We start from the raw sequence: 8,018 nt of genomic DNA, 5'->3' as shown, positions 1-8,018 counted from the left end.
AGATGGCATTGTGTAGCTGTAACTGAGGACTAGATAAAGAGTTGCATAGATTCTTAGATTCTGCACAACTCAAGGAGTCATAGCGGACTCCAGGCCCTGGCATTACCACTCGCTTGGCTGTTATTTACTGATTTTAAAGATATAAAAAAAGAAAAATAACTATACTAAGAGCACGCTTTTTTTCTTTTTTTTTTTTTTTTTTTACATTTTAAAGCTTGTACTTTCAATCATGTTGTTTATTTCCTTGAAACAAGTGTTTGTTCTTGCACTGAATTCTACAAAGGCTCATGAGTCACTAACTTCGAAACTGATTGGGATTTCTGGAGCAAGTTAAAACCCCCTTACGTGTTTCTCGATTTACTGAAAGGATACAGGTTCACAAGATTTTCATTGCTTCTAGTAGCCCAGGGGAAACCTCTCTAATTGGTGAGTGTACAAAAAAAAAAAAAAAAAAAAAAAAGAAGAAAAAAAGATTGGCCTGTAAGGAACTTCTCCTTTATGAATGCTATGCTTTATTCTTTTATCTGAGTCGAGCCTGTAAGCCACTGAGCACCTTTAATTCCCTGTGGAAATCTGTGAAGCCTGCCAGATGCTCTCAGCCAACCCTTGTTGAACTGATCAGCTATGGTCCAGAGCAGAAGGTCCTCACTGGGGGAAACTGCCACTGCTCTAGTGCTCCAGACCACATGGTCAGTGTAAGGAACTGGGTAAAGCCTTTTTTAATGAATTCAAGAAAATATCTGCAGCACAGATCCTGGTTCTCATAGCAGATATTAACTCCCCGACTTAACTCCTTCTGCTAGAAGAAAATCATCACAGGATGAGGGCAGCCAGCAGACAGTAACTGGGAATTAATTCTTAACACAGGTACTGAATGGGCAAAAGAGGTGACACACATCTGGCTTGGGACATCATGGAGTAAGTCCTGTTGAGAGGCAGTTTTGGGTACACAAGAGAGACATGAGTGACTGGGTACAGTCAGCATGAATTTACCAAAGCAAATCATGACTGACCAACCTGACTTCCATGATAGAATAATTGGATTTTTGGATTAGGGGAACACAGGAAATGTTAATTTTCTGACCTTTGTATCAGAAATAGTGTGACAGCAGAACTAGGGAAGTGATCATCCCCTTGTGCTTGGCACTGGTGAGGCCACACCTGAAGTACTGTGTCCAGTTTTGGGCCCCTCACTACATTGAGGTGCTTGGGCAAGTTCAAAAAAAAGCAATGAAGCTGGTGAGGAGTCTGGAGAACAAGTCTTATGAAGAGAGGCTGAGGGAACTGAGGTTGTTTAGCCTGGAGAAAAGGAGGCTGAGAGGAGACCTTATTGCTTAATACAACTACCTGAAAATAGGTTGTAGTAAGGTGGGTGTCGGTCTGTTCTCCCAAGTAACATGTGATAGGATGAGAGGAAACAGCCTAATTGGATCTTAGGAAAGATTTCTTCACCGAAAGGGTTGTCAAGCATTAGAACAGGCTGCCCAGGAAAGTGGTTGAGTCACAGTCCCTGAAGATGTTTAAAAGACATGTAGATGGGGGGGCTTAAGGACATGATTTAGTGGTAGACTTGGCAGTGTTAGGTTCATAGTTAGACTCAATGATCTTAAAGGTCCTTTCAAACCTAAATGACTCCATGATTCTATGACCTTAGCTTTCAACATTGTCTCCTCTCTTGTATCCAGGACAGGCTATTCCAGTCTGGATGAATGGGCATTTATATGGGTAAAAAAACTGGTTGGATGATTGATCTGAGAGACTGCTGGCTGAACCAGTGACAAGTTGAATAGCGCAAGGTTTTACTTTGGGACCTGTCCTGTTTAACAATTTTATAATTGAGTTGAAGGGGGCAATGGAGTGCACATTATCAAGACTACAGACAAGATCACACTTTGGGGACCAGCTGATATACTCAAGGGCACATCCGCCTTCTGTGGGGACACAGACAGGCTGTAGGAATTGGCAGATAAGAATATTATGAAATTCAACAAGGACAAATGCAAGGTCCTGAACCTGAGAAGGATGAGTCCTTCATAGCAATGCAAGCTAGTGCTTGACTGAAGGGAGCAGCTTTGCTGAAAAGGCCCTGGGGTGATGGCAGACAGGGAACTAAGCATAAGACACCAATGTGCTCTAGTAGCAAAGAGGGTCAACAACGTCCTAGTCTGTATGACCAGAAGAATAGCCAGGTGGTGGGGTGAAATGATCACCTCCCTTTACTCAGCACTCCTTAGACTGCACCTACAGTGTCATGTTTCATTTTGCGCTACCGAATACAGGAATGACATGAATAAACTGGAGTGGGTTTAGTGGAGGGACAGCAAGATGGCCAGGAACTGGAGCACTCATCCTGTGAGGAGAAGGAGAGGAACCAGGACCGGCTGACCCTTGGGCAAAGATGGCTTCAAGAGTACCTAACAGCAGCTCTTCAGCACCTCTGGGAAGGTCAGCAAGGAGATGGAGATGGGCTCTTCACAGCAGGGCATGGTGGCAGGATAAGATGATGAGCAGAAGCTGAAATGAAAGGTTCAAACTGTATGTGAAAAAAATCCTTTTCCCCACAAGGACAGCCAGGCACTAGACCAGGTTGTCCAAAACTGTTTTGCTGACTTGGAGCTTTTCAAGATCCCACTGGATAAAGTCCTGAACAACTAAGTTTGATCTCACAGCTAACCCTACTCTGAACAGGATATTGGACTACAGACCGCCTGAGATCCCTTCCAGACTAAATTTTCCTGCAGTCCTAAAATTCCTCTTGGTTTTAGAGAATGACAGAGTTCAACATCTGCTATGTAGAATCTGCTTTATATGTAAAAGTCTGGGTTAGGTGGGACAAAACGAGTTTAATAGCCTTAGCTAAATATTAGAACCCTAAGTCATTTTATTCTTCTCTTTTTTTGTTTTAAATTTGCCCTCAGAATAATTTTTATCTTGGGAGGGAAAAGAAGAAAGAGCACACTAATGACCTTTTATGTTTTGAAAGAGGTGAGTAAAAAGTTATTAAACTGCAGTCAGGTAAAGCTCTTTGCACAGCCAGACAGGGAAATATTTGCAGAGACTTCAAGGTGGGCTTTGGGCAGGAAATGGTTTGGATTCATAAAAACGGAAAAGCAGTTAGCTAAATATTTACCTTGTATGCAGCTTGGAGTGGTCAAGTGAAAACAGAAAGTCTGTATATGACATTTGCAGACATCTCCAGATAACACTAAATATAGGCAAGATGTTTCCTGTGGGGATAGGGGCCTTTACACTGACATAGCATTACTTTTAGACTTTACTCCCATAACATACCTAATACAAGTGCTTTACATTAACGGTATGAGACTCAGCTGCGTGGACATAGGACTTTATAAAACCACATAGTATATTTAAAAATAATACCACAACAGTTAATGAGATTTTTGTGAAAAGTCCTAGAAATATCTTAACTCTTGAACTGGTGGATGCCACTAAAATGAAAAAGAAACAGTTTTGCTGACGTGTAAAAATCTCAGAATATCTGGATACTGAATGGTAGGGTTCCTTTCCTGTCCTCTGGTAATCTGAATTTGTACAGGAAATGAATTTGCATTTAGTCAATAACTATGATAGTTATAAGACACACATTTGTATTATATATAACTTCACAATATTTAATGCATTCATCCACAAAAAACACCCTGTAACAAGGAAAGTATAGTTATGCCCCCTTAACTGAAAAACTGTCAGCAGGACTTGAAGACTTCTTAAACAGCATATAGGTGAAATTTTTAAGTGGTTTTGTGGGACTAAAATTAAACATAATCCACTCAGATCCTCTAAGCCACTAAGTATCTTTGTACAATTAGCCAAACACTTAATATCTCTGGCAATGTATAGATAATATTGACCTGCAAAATCGGCATTTTAAGTTAGCATTACAAACTGAGCTAGTACTGCAACCGCTTTGACCATCATTTGACCATGAATTAAATACCTTCCTGAAGACCTGAACAGGCTGAATATTGCTGACTAGACAACAACAGCTCAAGGCACCCTCATAGAGGAAAATTCAAAAGATCAAAATACATTTTCTTGATCACATCTTTCATTATTACCAGTCACACCTGAGATCATTGATCAGCTGAGGAAGCACCTTGTCTGTGGAGCCTGAACCTGCTTCCTATAGATTCCCATCAGTTTTGGACCTTCTGCAAAACTCAGCCACTGCTTATGTGCTCATATCCTGCTGCGTGTTCAGCTTTGGACATGGGATAGTCCACAACTGAGCTGCCCATACAGACGGGTCTGGAATCATGTTCCCTCGTGCCACCTGAGACACCCCCATGGGCTATCAGTTCCAGCTTAGGAGTCGCAGACTGCTTTAGAACTGGGTCCTCCTCAAAGTGGGAAGTAATTCTAATGCTCTGAAGTGGATTTTTCAGCATAAACCCTTCTCTGGAAGGCCCTGTTTTCCCCTGCTGACTTAAAGAGGAACCCAGTTATTTTGTACAGGCCCTAACAGTGAAATTCAGCTGAAACCAACTAATTCATCTGACCACATATGTCATATGGCATCCCATATAACTGCACAGGGCTGGTAAATAAACGCTGCAGGATCTAGGGGAGATATGTGCCTGTTGGATCAGCAGATGGAGGCCAGGACTTTATATCTCAGAGTGCCTGTAGTGGCACAAGAAGCATTTTAGCAGCTAAACCAAGCCCACTGACTGGAAAGAGAACATGGACATCTGGCACTCATCTAGGCTCCTGCCTCCAGATGCCAAATTTTAGTCCTACCCTAAACTCAGACTGGATTTCAACCCATATTCTTGGTGTCTGAAGTGACATTAGATTTGGTGCCATTTTAGGCATTATGATTTTCCTTGCAAAGCTTCTACCTGATTTAATTCAATTTGAATGACATCATGGCATCTCAAATGATACCAACATCGCTATGTTTATTGAATACCATCCAATATGGGATTCAAGACCTCAATCAAGTAAGTATGCAACGTTTTCAAAAGAAGTATGGGAGAACCAGGATGTTTGATGGATATGTTGCTAAAAGCTGTGAGGGAAGAGGGTGGAGAAAGGAAAGGAATGAATGGAAGGGATTATGATCTTAAATACTTTTGTATGTTTTGAGTAAGCCGTCAGGATTTTCAATGTTTATTTGCAAAAAAAAACCCCAAACCTACTTAAATATACCTTGAAATTCCTGTTGTTGCCAATCCTCATTTTCCTTTTTGAACTTCAAAATAACTTAACTACTAGATAGTTCTAATAGTGTCAACAGAGTAATAATTATACCTGAAGTTATCAGTAGTAAAGGTCGGCTGCTCAGCAAGACAGACTGTACTCAATGTTTTAGAAAAGACAATATTTTTTTTTACTTATATACTGCACTGTTATTGATAACAATAAAAAGAAAGAAATTAAACTAACCTTTTTTAGCAGAATAATATTTAACAATATATACTTTGAGATTGGTCTGTTTTATTCTTCTTCCTGATATTCCTTTGTCCATGTGCTGTATCTGCATTAGTTGATTAACTGACAGTAAATCTACTTATGCAATACTTACAATGTTTAATTTACCTTTACTTTCAGCTAATTGGTCAATTAGCTTGATTTGGGGAATAATCAGTTTACAGTGCTGAGCACACAAGTGGGATTTGGCAAAGAGAGGATAAAAGTAGTGAGCAAAGGTTGGACTACAGATTTATTTATATTGCTTCTGAAGAAACATTGTAGGGATGCCTACTAGATTTGAATCTTTAATTATTAAATAACCAACCAAGTTCTTAACACCTTAAAACTTGTTAACCACCCCTTCTCCCCTGCTTTCCATGTATTACTTATGTGGTGGAAAAACTGTTATAGGCCAGTTTTAATCAGGTATGTGTGCCAAACTTACCTATGAAACAGTGTGAAGCAATGCAGCGTTCACCTATTGTTTTTACAGTACTAACCAAACATGCAGAATACCTGAAAGCAGCTGAATCTTCAGTGAGTACAAGGCCATTAACATAATTGATTATCCAATTTATTTGATTGCACACAAACATACTCAGAGTACTCACAAAGGAGTGCTATTAGACAAGTTCCTATTATGATTATCAAAAGAGTTCAATTTTATGCATTTTGCAAATTCTAGCTCTGTGTAAATCCAGTGCAATTGGATATTTTTTTTCTTTCTGTGATACAGTTTTACTCTCTTGCGCTTATTTCAGAATGAGAAACCGGAATTGCAGCCTTTTAAGTTCAGGCAAATACTATGACGTGTTGCTGAAAGCCTCCCACTGTCTAAAGAAGTTTAATCAATGAAAATTTTTATGATTGATTGTACTCCTGTTTACACCCCAGTTTAGGTACTGTCTGGTTACCACATATATCATCATTATTGTTGTTATCTTTGATAACTTAAGAAATCCATCATTCCACCACTGACTTCATAATCAGCTTTTTCACAAACATCTATTTTTCATGCTCTACCCGTTGGATAATAACTTTGTAGAACTGCACTTTGGTAAAATAAAGAAAGTCTGTATTAAGAGAAATATTTGAAGAGATCCTGACATTAACGCTCTGGATACATTAAGCAAGTTTCTGGTGCTGTTTTAAGCTGACAACTGATTTCAGGAAATAGATAAAAAAACCCTTTTCCTCCTCTGGAGAGTGTTCATTCAATCCAGATCAGAAACACCACCAAGCAGTGGAGGCAGCCTGTCTTCCCCTAGCAATATATATTACATGCCATCATTAGTGGCTGGGTAGATAAGCTGCGTTGTTTTGGCAGGTCTGGAGTTCCTACAGATCAGCTGGCAGAAGGAAGGTAGTCTGTCCTGTGTTATGTCAGGAGTGCATAGTATTTTAGAAACAGTGTTTGGATAGACAAGCAGCAGAGGTATACAGCTACTGCTCTGTTTCAATCATACCAGTAATTTGAGACAATTATACCATCAGCTGTGTATCATCAATTGTGTTATTTGCTACAGTCAAATTTGATTTAAAAACTGCACTTAGGTTACCAGTCTTTGCTGCAGGTTTTCTGCTGTTTACTTAAATGCTGGGGTTTTTAAAATTGTTATTACTTTTTTTTTTTTTTTTAGTTTAGGAATGGCTTGAAAATTTCATTCTTATAGCAAACCACTTGAACTTCAAAAGCCTGCCTCCCACATGGCTTGACTAAATCCTTTTTAAGTAAGTGGGAGCCTTTCTAATCCTTTCAATTGAGATCAGACTGGATCATACATTAGAATACAAGGTTTATTTCCTTCTTGTTAATATGTTAATATTATTTTAAGAAACGTATATGGTCAGTATTAACTCTAATGAATTCAACAATGAAAAGTAAAGTCATTCTATGTAGGATAAAGGGCAACATTATCCTGTCAACTTATTCCTGAACAGCAACTACTGTTCTCCTATGAAGGACCTTTTTCCTTGACAGAAGTGATTGCATGTTTTTTGTTTCAAAATATTCAAAGATTAAAAAGTAGACTGTGTCCTTTATCAGCCTTTCCAATGCAAACATGATTACTAACACCTTTTTTATTTCTACAGATATTCAAGACATAAATGTGGATATTCATTGTATCTAATCAAAACTCCTATCTTTTTCTTACAGATGATCACAGCACTGCTGTCCTCTACAAAATGATGTGTTTAGTTTCACATTTTATAGGACTGTTCTGCCAGGTGCTGACAGTCAGTGTATTGTGTCTTTTAGAAGTATATAGCATAAAAAGAAACTCCTCAGTCTCAGATGATGCAGATAAATTGATGAGCTAGACAGAAAGACTGATAGTTATCTTAATGCACCTAATTCTTGCCTACTGAGGATTTGGAGATACTTTAAGATAGGGTGTGCTATAAGGTATACCTTCTTATTGTTTCTTACATTAAAAAAAAAAAAAAAAAAAAAAAAAGTAACATATACAAAAAATTGACTTAAGGTGCAGAATAGTCATGTTGCCATATCATTAAATCAAGCATACTACCTTTTTCCATCATAGAAGTAATGCTTACTGTCTGCACCTATGTTAACATTTTGC

The sequence above is a fragment of the Columba livia genome, chromosome 3, assembly GCF_036013475.1.
Source record: "Columba livia isolate bColLiv1 breed racing homer chromosome 3, bColLiv1.pat.W.v2, whole genome shotgun sequence".
In the NCBI taxonomy this organism is placed as follows: Eukaryota; Metazoa; Chordata; class Aves; order Columbiformes; family Columbidae; genus Columba; species Columba livia.
This window is presented reverse-complemented; position numbering follows the sequence as displayed.